The 12,413-nt window shown below is 41.2% G+C and overlaps 1 protein-coding gene across 1 annotated transcript in view; it reads right to left on the reverse strand.

Moving 5' to 3' along the window:
* KCNH3 (potassium voltage-gated channel subfamily H member 3) overlaps positions 1-12,413 on the reverse strand; it is a 472,503-nt gene that overhangs the window by 111,481 nt on the left and 348,609 nt on the right. The window lies entirely within an intron of this gene.

Raw genomic sequence — 12,413 nt, forward strand, 5'->3', positions numbered from 1 at the left:
GACGCGCTAGTCGTAAAGCACCCTCATACAACCAAGGCTGTTTGGTGTAACGCTAGCACCAAAGTCACACATACTGTTTACATGGACTGTAGCTACAAATACAACATTTCTGTTAACATTGTCTGAGATATATTTCACAAATGTGCATACAAACGAATGGCTTTGACAGTCTTCTCATTTCAAGCACAAGTGGAAATATACGTAACATTACTGAACGATTCAGAATGCATTATGGGATAAATGTGTTCAATAGAAACCAAAAAAGCTTGGTGTGTTTAAGAAATGCATTTCGCGGGGCGCTGTTGCGCGCTTGAGCATGGCAGTAGCTTAATTGGAGGGCTCCATGCTGTACCCATGATGTCATAAGATCCAATTGAGCTATAGTAGTTTTTTAGCTTGACCGACAACGGAGGTGCCGAGCAATCCTTGTGTGTCATTTGCAGACACAGAGATTGACTAGAGATTGGACCCCGGGTGTGTGGTTGAACGTGTTCTGTTCAGCAGCGCAGGAGCTTTGCATCGTTAGGCGCCGGGAGGTGTTGAGTGTGCCGAATGCAGAATAGACAGTGGGCTACCCCTTAGCAGCCTTTGTGCTGGGAAGTCCGGATTAATGTACAGGGCAGCTTCGAGTAGCATCGAGACAAAAGCTTGAGCAGCCGCCACCTGTGCAGAGAGAGGGTGCTGCAGCACATCACTGGGGAAGAGGCTTGATTGCGAACAGCAGCGCCTGAAGGCCTGAGCCACTGACAATACCATGGTTGGGCCTGGCGAAGGAGCATTGGCGGCCCAGCTGGGTGCCCAGCTGAACGCTGTGAGGTGAGCCCAAATTCTTGATGAATGTTAGAGGGGCCTTTATAAGGATATTGGCAGCCTAATACACAGTGAGGGCTTGGAAGAGATCTACATATCGTGTGTTAGGGAGGGGAACGCTCCCATAATTAGACATATCATGGGACAGTAATACCGGACCTTGTTATTGCTGGCCTATTGCAGCATGGTTAGGAGTGGAGGCAACCTGGACGCCTTTGCTACGTCCACCCCTAGGGTGCCACCCTATGGCCCAGTACCAAGTGCTGAAATGGACCAAGACTTGGGGGGGGGTGGAAGCCCTTCCCCCAGAGCTTAAGCAGATTTACCACGATAAGCAGGAGGGGTTATTCCATCTGCATGAAGGTGGGTGATATTAAAGCCAGTGTGCACTCTCTGAAAACAAAACTAGAGAAAGAAAGGGCCCATATAACTGAGGAAGAGGCAAGAATTGGGCAGACCGAAGACGCTGCCGTGAAAATGCAGACAATTCTGGCTCTGGTTAAGGATCATAAGGTGGTTCAGTTGACGTGCGATGACCGAGAGTCGCACTCCAGATGCAATAATGTATGCATTGTGGGGGTCCTGGAGAATGGGCAGCAAGGGAATATGCAAACGTTTGTGGAGGACCTCCTGAAGAAGATCTTGGATTCACCGGATCTCTCGCCACACTTCACTGTAGATCGGGCTCACAGATCGGAGCTGCCCAGGCCTCAACCTGGGGCTCACTCTAGACTGATCATAGCCAGGATCATGAACTATAGAGACCAGGATTTGCTGTTGAGCTGCGCAAGGGAGCAAGGTGAGCTACATTATGAGTCTAGCAGAGTCTTCCTGTAGCCGTACATTTCCTTGGCGGTGCAGAATGAGCATAGAACGTCTTTGAACAAGAACTAAAAGAATTCCCAGTAAGGGAACTTCCGTCTCCTGCACACTTTCAATGGCTGAATGTACAAGCCAAACAATCTAGAAAATCTCATGTTTTTTTTCACAATATACTTTTTCCAATAGTTCATAAACAATTCTGTTTATAATTAGTACACTTTACCAATAGGTTATAATTTCATATACAATTTATTAAAACAAGTAATGTGCCCAACGCATTTCGAGACAACTCTCTTCTTCAGGTGCAAACAATCTTTTCAAATTTACTCTATAGAAAAAATTAAACATAAATTACAATTATTATTGCGTCTAAGTATCATATAAACATTTGATTCTACATATAAAGTGATATATTTGAAATTTCAATATTTCTACACAAAGTTTGCAAAGATCTACTAATAATTAGAATGACCCTCATTTTTTGACCATGTGTTCTGAACCATAATCATCATTTATGCAAGACTCAGAGTTGAAATAACAAAAAACATTTAAACAGATTTCTAATTACTCCTATCTAAGTAAGACTACACTAGGTGGTTTTGATTGCACTAGTACAAAGGTCAATAACATTGTCCCATATATAATAGTGAGATGGTTGATCTTATTGGATGGTAGGTTTTTCTTTTGTAGAGGTAAGGGTCAATCCTAATGTGGATTACTTATTTCTCTTAATGGATGGTAAGACTTAGAACTTTCTTGAACAATCTTATTGTGAATTCCTGCCCTGTAATAATGGATATAAGGTAAGTGTGAGGTCCTTAATTAAAGGAAGTGTACAAAATCAAAACAAGTAGCAAGAGATGTGGTAATCATTCTTACCAATATGGGCTAGGATGCCATATTTCTCCAGGGAAAGTTTTGATTCCTAGCAGATTAGTAGGTATATGTCACACAGGATCTTATTCTTATAGGTGGTCCATGTTGATATATCTAGAAAGTGTTATTACGGTATGTTAGGACAATCTGTTACCTTAAAGATAATTATACACTGTCAGATTGTTACAGCATATGAGTATCCTACCGTAAATGTAGAATTGTCAAACAGAAATAAGATCAGGGCTTAGCTGCCAGATTTCTAGGTTCGATGTCGTCAGACACCCAAAGAGTGGGAAGAAAATATCGCTAAGAGCCTTTTCCACCTATTAAAGCAAAAATGTGGTGTATGCACTTTGATGCCGATGTGGCAAATACTATGTTGAGAAGACCACTCAGAGAGCTAAAGAGCGTTGGACAGAGCACAAATCCAACATCAGAACATGCAATACTAAATTACCAGTATTTAGACATTTCAAAGAAAATGGTCACAACATTTCACAACTACGATGGGTAATATTGGAAGTAATCCACCCCCTACCAAGAGGTGAGAACCTGGCTAAAAGATTAGCCCAGAGAGAATTATACTGGATACACAAATTAGATGCAATGACACCACATGGTCTCAATGAGGAATAGTATCTGGGCCCCTTTCTTTAAAATAAACATAATTGAACATACTGAAACCTGTCCTAGAACTTGGATAGAAGGGTGTAGAAAAGAATGTGAACTCCTTTTAGGAGACAGATATAAATTGGTGAATCCCTATACTACACAGAATGATCATGGATTAAGAACGTCACACAGCAACTCCTGAATTAAATCGATCAAGTACTTCTTGTTTACAAGAAACCGTTATGTGATTCACAAGCTCATTCGTCCACATTGGTAAAACTGTCTAGGTGCCTTTCTTTGAAATAAACATTGTTGACTACACTGTAACATGACCTAGGACTTGGACAGAAGGTTGTATAAAAGAATGTGCACTCCTTTGAGGAGACAGATTTAAATAGGTGAATCCTTGTACTACACAGTATGTTCATGGATTAAGAATGTCACAAAAGAATTCCTGAATGTTGTAGATCAAGTACTTTTTTTTTACAAGCTCATTGGTCAGACCAACGACAATGCACCAATATTTGATATAACAAACATTCCTATTGATAAACTTCTGGAGACAGACTAGGAACCTAGTATAAACATGAATTTTGTACCTATGTCGACTAATATGGTTAACTCGTTCTAGATAAAATGTTAACTCTATTAAAACAGATTATCAGTATAAAAGATCACGTGTTTTCCTTAATTACTATTCTTTCAGGAATTACACTTTTATTTGAGTATTCAAATATGCCCACTTTTCTTTTCCCTTGGGGCTATACTTACCCCTACAACTACCTTAGACATGTCTGTTAGAAACCACATGTCGGTAACCTATCACATTCTATTATAAAAGAATATTGACTTATCTGTTAGAACCACATGTCTACATTAAATCACTGCCCATAACCGCTATACAATTTCCTCGAACTAGAACATCTCAGCCCAGTGTGTAGGCTTAACTTCACTTATATTTCTTTTTTCACATCAGTGACGTCATGCACGTTTCTGCGTAATGATGTCACTATGATTGACCAGAATTACAAACGGCTTCAAAAAATCCTTTTAGGCTTTTCTCTTTGAGACTGACATAATTTACAGGTATTGCAGATTAGGATGATTTCTTAACCTCTCTGAATTAGATCATATCAATCTATCGAACAGATTTCTTTATTTACATCTGTGACGTCAGGGATGCTTCAGTGTAATAAAGTCACTATAATCGACCATAACGACAAAATAAATGTGTGGAGGTTTTGCTCATTGACACTTATGTGACTTACAGGTACTGTAGATTAGAATTATGTTTGTTTACTTTATCAGATCTAACTTTCCCCATCAGGATGATGAGGGACTACCTTAGCCAGTGAGGTCAACTATGTTTTTTTACGTGATGACATTGCTCCTCATAACAATCTTGGCTTGAGGAATATATCTTTTACTGATGTTTGATCATTAAAACATCTTTTAGCTTATCCCAGTTTTGTTCTATCGTATTTACACTTGTCGCGAAGGCGAGGTATTTGTTTACAATTGTGACATCATTCTCATTGTTGACATGATGACGTCACCATGAATCGCTGCTATTTAAGCACCCATCTTATTCTTGCATAGCGAACTCGGCTTGGCAGGCAGACACTTCCCGGTCACAAGAAAGTACTACTAGCAATTAGGCTATTATTTTTTAACTTAGGGTTAGGATGCTGCAACCTAACTAATTTCTTTACCATAGGGTCTTAGACTATTTTTTTGCATCTTTCTTCACGGGCTTACTGTGTCAAGTCGCAGTGGTCCATTATTACAGGGTAGTAATCCACAATAAGATTGTTCAAGAAAGTTCTATGTCTTACCATCCATTAAGAGAAATAAGGAATCCACATTAGGATTGATCAAGATAACCCTTTCCTCTACAAAAGAAAAACCTACCATCCAATAAGATCAACCTTCTCACTATTATATATGAGACAAGGTTAGTGACCTTTGTACTAGTGGAATCAAAACCACCTAGTGTATTCTTACTTAGATAGGAGTTTTTAGAAATGTGTTTAAAATGTTTTGTTATTTCAACTCTGAGTCTTGCATAAATGATGATTATGGTTCAGAACACATTGTCAAAAAATTAGGGTATTGCTAATTATTAGTAGATCTTTGAAACCTTTGTGTAGAAATATTGAAATTTCAAATATATCACTTTAAATGTAGAATCAAATGTTTATATGATACTTAGACAATATAATAATTGTAATTTATGTTTAAGTTTTTCTATAGAGAAATTATAACATATTGGTGAAGTGTACTAATTATAAACAGAATTGTTTATGAACTATTGGAAAAAGTATATTGTGAAAAAAACAGTGAAAAAACCAAGATATTTTCTAGATTGTTTGGCTTGTATATTCGGGCATTGAAAGTGTGCAGGGGACGGATGTTCCCTAACTGGGAACTCTTTTTGTTCTTGTTCAAAAACGTTCTCCGCTGCCCGTCGACTGAAACAACAGACGTGGATAGCACTATAACTATGGTAGATTGGCTAACCCTTCTTCATGTTGCTACTATTCCCTGTAGCACTGCTTCTTATTCAACAAGTTAGTAATGATGCAATCACGGATGCTAACCGGCACCCCCGGATGGCGAGTTTGCATGCTACTAAGATTTATTGCTATGTTCTGGTTGTGGTTATATACTGCATGGGTTCGGGCTTAGGAGGGGGAGGCGGGTGGAGGGTGTTGGGCAGGGAATATGCTAGAAATGCTCTCAGCAATGATGATGCTGCATGCACTGTATATGGCAAGGCTCTCTTAGCTTACTTACTGATTTTCACTGATTGGGGTGGGTGACAAGGGGGCTGTGGGCCTGTTGGAGGTTACGCTGCTGTGCTGGAATATTAGAAGGTTGAATAGCCCCATGAAGGTGTGCAAAATCCTTTCCTATATTGACAGGCATGGTGCTAACATTCTGCTGCTGCAGGAGACACATGTCACGAAGTGGGTACATAAGTCATTTGCCACAATGTGGGGGGCCACAGGTTTTATATGGACTGCTCCAGTCAATCCAGAGGGGTTCTGATGATGATTCATAAGTTCCTGAACTTCAAATATGTGTCCTCTAAATGCTTTCACCTAGGAAGGTATGTTATTCTGCATGGTGTAATAATTAGGACAGCACTCCTGATTGTGATTGTATATGATCCCAATGTTGATGATTTAGATTTTTGTAGGCACGTGTTACAAATAAGCGATGGTACGCCTGACGTCCAGGTGATATGGGGCGGGATCTTAATACTATTTTACATTTGCGATTGGACCGCTCTGGTATGACATACCGCTCACTAACTAGCTCAGCTCGAGAAATAGTGAAAGGTATGGCTGAGAGGGATTGGGTCGATGTTTGGAGATGTATGTACCTGGCAAGAGAAGAATGTTAATTTTTCTCCCCTGTTCACAACATGGCTTTGTGTATTGTCTATTGGATGGCATCCCAAAGTTTGATAGGGCATCTGCGAAAGGTGACATTTTACCCCAGACTGTCTCTGACCACTCTCCACTGATGCTGGGCATCACCGTTGGGCATGTGGCTTTGGGTAAACCGCCTTGGTGATTCAAACCACTTGCACTATTAGATAATGCTTTTGAGGTCCATCTGTATTAGTATATTTACACATTATTCGAGACGAATACAGGGTCTATGACCTCTTTGGGGGCCCCTATGGCAGACATTCAAGGTTTTCATACAGGGGATATCGATGAGTATGGAGTTTCAGGTGCGATACAACATCTGCAGTTAGCTGGCTAAATCTAAGGGGAAACTTAAAGGGCTGGAGCAGGCATAGTCCCAAACAAATAGTGCAGACCTGCTATTGGATCTTTAAAAGAGAACTAGATACGTTCTGCGAACTAGCGGATAGGGAAATAAGATATTTCTCAGTTCCGGTGATGGTCGGACGGTATGGTGAAGTGGATCGACCAGGTAGACTGCTTGCAAGACTCATACAAAGCGAGGGGGCGGAAGCAGAGATATTGGAGGTGCGTAATGATTTGGGTGACGTGTGTCAGTCATGACGCCATACTTGATGCATTTTTATTTTTTTTTTAAACACTGTATGCGGAGCATTTGGGCAAAACCCCGGCAGGTAACAATAACTTATTGGACTCCCTCCCGATGTCAGTGCTGTGCATCTAAATTAGACGGGAGGAGATTGTGCTGGCCATAGACAGCCAATGTTAAGGTACCAGGAACAGATGAGTTCTGCGCAGAATTCTATAAAAAGTACAAGGACGGGCTTTGCCCCCATTTGTTGCAGCTATGGGAGGAATCCTTGGAGTCTGAATCCCTACTGACATTGCTGAGAGAGGCAGTGATTACACTTCTCTTGAAGCCTGGCAAGCCCTCTCTGCAACGTGTCTCATACCACCCGTTGTCGCTGATCAATGTGGCCATAAAGATATTTGCGAGAGTCCTTGCTTCTCGGCTACATCCTGTTATGTAATTTCTTGTACATCCGAATCAGTCTGGTTTCATACTGGGGTGATCCACTGTGATGAGTCTTAGGAGTCATTTTAATATAATGGCCCAGATTTGCCCGTGTGTCCCCGCTGTACCTGTCACCCACGATGCTGAGAATGCTTTTGACTCGGTTTCCTGCCGTTTTTTATTTGAAGTACTTGGACACAGTGGATTCGGTCCTTATATTAGGTCCTACATCGCATTACTATGTACTTGGCCTGTGGCCATAATTAAGGTGGGTCGTGGTCTCTGAGATTTTCTGCTTGGTAGAGGAACAAGGCAGGGATGCCCTCTTTCCCATCTTCTCTTTGCCTTGGTGGTGTAGCTGCTGTCAGGCTTAATCAGGACCAAAAATGTGCAGAGAGGGATTAGGGACCCGGCCTCTAATCTTCAACTGATAATGTCGGATGTCACGGACTTTGGGGAGCACTCTGGATTGGTTATAAACTGGACCAAGTCAGAAATATTTCCCATTACAAATTATACAGAATGTCCCGCGGTGGGCCTGAGTCTTAAGTGGGCAGCACAGGAGATTTTATACCTGGGGTAGTGGTTACCAGCTGTACACTATAAATATTGTAGCTTATCTGCAGACCCTCAAGCCTAAATTGCTGAGATGGACAAAGTTGCTTATATCCTTAATGGGGAACATATCTGGACGGGAGGATAGATCTGTGGCAATGCGCGGGTCTTGGAACCAAGACCACGCTGAGCAAACATAGAGTTGAATCCCGGACCCACGCTTGGGGAAAAAAAAAGAAAACGAGCGCATTATAAATAACCTACCCTTTCACAATGAAACTAGCGCCTAGATACCTACGGATTATGTGTGCTGCAAAAAAATACAAACACAAATATCACTGGTCAAAATGTTCATGTTTCCGAAGCTTTTGTACATTTCTTTAAAGTCCCCATTAAGTTAAATAAAAGCTTTTTTCTGGAGGTGAATGCCATGATCACCCATTTTTTTGGGGAACCCGGTGGGACACGGATGAACATTGCAGGGCTGTGCAGGCCATATGCAGGCTTCAGGTACCAGATTTTAAAGGATATTATTTAATGGCGCAGACAAGCTTCATTTTCTTTTGGGGAGCACAGAGTGCTTTTCATCATCATGTGAAGATACTGGTCAAAGCAGCCGAACATATGCAACTAATGGTAGCCATGCTTAGTACGGGCTATACAGGCTCTTGCCCCTTCGACAACATGGCAGCAATGCTGGGAGCATGGGGGAAGATACTAAAACACCTGCACATTGATTATCCTTACAGTCGAAAGGCGCCCTTATGGGGCATACTGGATGCAAAGCCAAGCCTGGAGAGGGATATAGCTGTGAGTGGTCGCAGATGGGGCTGGTGTGTTTGGGGGGTTCTTTTCCCAGATGATGAATTCTATACATTGTGGGAAATTCAGAGACGACTGGTATCCGGGTGGCTGTGATCTTCCAATATTTGCAGGTTAGATCAATGGTGAGGACCAGATGGCCAGGCTTTCCCCGTGAGCCAGAGGTTCATAAATGTGTACAGTTCATCTACTCTTGCTTGCCATGCTGACACTTTACATCTACAATGTATAACATGATTCAACATGAGGTTAGGAAACCACCATGACTGTCACGTATTAAGGGAACTAAAGCTCTTGGCGTGGATGTAGAGGATGGTATGTGGCTGGGAGCATGTTCCCTCACCAAGGAGGTATCATTCAATTCCAAATGTTGGCTGATACATTTTAAAACATTGCATCACCTGCATTATACTCCTATACTCCCAGGTGATGCCACAGAAATTCTTTAGTAGATCTGAGGGCAACTGCCCTAGGTGCAGATCCTCACAAGTGGATCATGACCATATGTTCTGGCCTTGCCCTAAATTAGCCACCTACTATTCTTCGTACTGTGCTGAGTGGTCCACGATGGTAGGACTGGTGGTTCCTGTTAACCACAGTTGGTGCTTTATGGGTTGCTATGATAAGAGAACATTCTTTTGTAAAGGTTTAATTGCAAACGTGACAGTGGAAGATGTTATGGATAACGCACTGACATCTTTTATCATCTGTCAAATGCCCATCTTCTTCAGAAATGCTAGTTCTTACGTAAGCGAAAGGCAGCAAAAAAAATTGATTCTGTTAAAATGTAAAACAAGATGTTCTGTTCTGCTGATCCTACTGATTACGTGAATGGTATCATTATCTGTTAGAATATTATTGGCTATCAGGCTAACAGGGGTGGAACTAAGCCTTTATGGGCCAGCTGTTTCAGATATGCCTGAAGTTTTACCAACGGATACAATACTGTGGACCAAATAGGAGCAGGGCCGGGAGGACACTGCTGGCCCCAAGGATCATGACCAGCCTGTGTAAGGAAGGTAGGAGAAACTTTGATAACTAGGCCAGTGCTTTTGTGGCACTTTGCCAATGTGTCCAAATTCTGATTTGTAATACTTTCTTGAATAATTTGGAGGCAGAACTAAATTACAAAGCTGAACTGCCTTGTTTGCTGCTTGCTTAAGCAGCAAACAGCTTTCAAATGCTTGCCTTCACCATGAGACAATAAGCTTCTCCTGGCACTAAAAATGGGACTTTACTCATTTTTAGAAATTTGAATTTGTTGAATGTTTCAATATTTTGGGGGCTGAAATAAGCCATTTGAACCATTATTTCAACATATATTTTTGGTCTATGGGTGTAACTCGCTTTTTGGTAACTGGGTTTTGGATGGTAAAGCTGTCCCCCGCATTGAAGACCTCACATATCTGGGCTATGAAATCTTTGCCTCTTCCGCAATCTACAAGGTGAACATAGCAATCCTGGAAAAAGCCAAAAAGATTATTCCTCAAATGAAAAAACTGAATGGAAAATTTTGAACATGTTCTATTCTCCCACTTATTAAGTTCTACATGGCCAAAGCAGTTCCAGTCCTTCTCTATGGCCTGGAAGCCAAACCCTTGCTATGGCACACCAACTGGAAAAAACTAGAGGGACTCTTGTGGAAAAAATCTTTGGCTCTTCCAATGTGCACCCCTCTGGTGAGCATACGTTTCGAACTTGGTCAAGTTTCTCTTGGATGTCGAGCAGACTAGAAAATTATTTCATTATTCCGTGAAATAAAGATCGCAAGTAAGACCTCTCTCTATTCCGACGTGAATGAACATCTCAAAGACTCAAAATCCCAGTAACTTCTTGGCTTTGAGAAGAAAGTCAGAGGTATTCTGCTTATGGTCGACATGACATTAGAAACCTTAATATCCAATCCCTTGAAAGTGAAAAAGACCCTAGAAATAAGTGATTGGATTGACACCATTGACGGAGTGAGGAACCTCAATCCCCCTAATCATTTTTTAAAGGTGGACAAAAAAGTTGGTTCTCTGCCGCGCTACCTTCAAAAGTTTCCAGACAAGGGAACAAGAAATAACTTTTTAAGATTTAGGCTAAATATAGCCCACAGTGGGAAAATTTGGGCCAGAACAAACCTGGGGGACCAATCAAAAAAACTCTGTAGACATTGTGACTCTCCAAGCCAACAATCCCTAAAACACCTTCTATTGGATTGTGAAGGAACTTGGGAAACAAGACTGCTATTGCTTAGGAGATTTGTGGCTAAGGAACAGAGTCTAACATCAGAGTTTTTCTGGGACAGGTTGATTGCCGGACAGGAGACCATGTTGACGGCAACAATAGTAGAAGTCATGGAAAAATGCTCTTTTCTATCATAAAGGAAATTATACGCCCCGTGATAGAGCGTTGCCATGATGTGATCGGTCCCCTTTGTTGCCCCTGGGCTCTTCTTGTATTCTTTTTTGTTGTTTTTTCTTCTTTCTTCTTCCTTCTGTCTGCCCGCTGTAGTTTTAAGTTTTCTTTTATCTCATTGAGTTCAACTTTGAAAAATGTCTTTTTTATTTTTGTAAAGGTTTTCTTTATAAAACCAAAACAAATAAATAATTCTTTTAAAAAGTAACTCGCTTTTAGATTGTTCTTAGTTAACTGCCAATAGAAGCCATGGATATATTGACAGAGTTGTTAACCCTTTTCACCTAATGGGTTATCCAATGGTTGGTCTGTATAATCTCACCTGTCCCCTGGCTTGTTAATCCACAGCATAACAATAGTGTAGGTTGTACAGGCCACATTGGCTTCAGACAAACTAGTGATTGGTTGTTGGCAGTTTTAACATTTTAGAAGTGAATAGAAGAATAGGGTGCTGAGTATCAGCCCAACTACTTAATTGCTAATATTAGGAGCTATGGCTTGTTTGACTATTCTATTTTGAATGCTCGTATATTAACTATATAAGTGAATAAATAAACATACATGCTCAACAAGAAAGTGAGGGCATTATTAATTTGTTTCTATTTATGAATATAAATGACACTATAATGCAAGTGCAAACACTTGTTGCTTCTTGATAAAACTGTGTAGGGAGGATATTGAAAGCATCTAATGCTTATCATACACACAAGGGTAATACGTGTGAAAATAGTCCTAGAAGGTAAACACACAACAATATTGCAGTCCAATAGTAAACATGCTCAGGGGTAGTGGTTTCTCTTGCACTGAAGCGCAGAGACACAACTTTCTCCAGAGACTTGTTTCGGGTACACTATGATTCTCTGCTGCAAAACCTTCCACTCCCCAGGGGGGCATAGACCACCATAGGGGTGGAGGATAGGCTCTGTCATGCAGGGTACGTTCCACAATCTTTGTAGGATAATGTCTTCTGAGGAAGCGCCCCATAGTAAGCACATGGGTGCCTGCAATGACACAGCTGGGTACAGTATTGAGAACACCAAACATTCAACAAGTTTACATAC

The sequence above is a fragment of the Ambystoma mexicanum genome, chromosome 3q, assembly GCF_040938575.1.
Source record: "Ambystoma mexicanum isolate Mex_15411 chromosome 3q, UKY_AmexF1_1, whole genome shotgun sequence".
Taxonomy (NCBI): Eukaryota; Metazoa; Chordata; class Amphibia; order Caudata; family Ambystomatidae; genus Ambystoma; species Ambystoma mexicanum.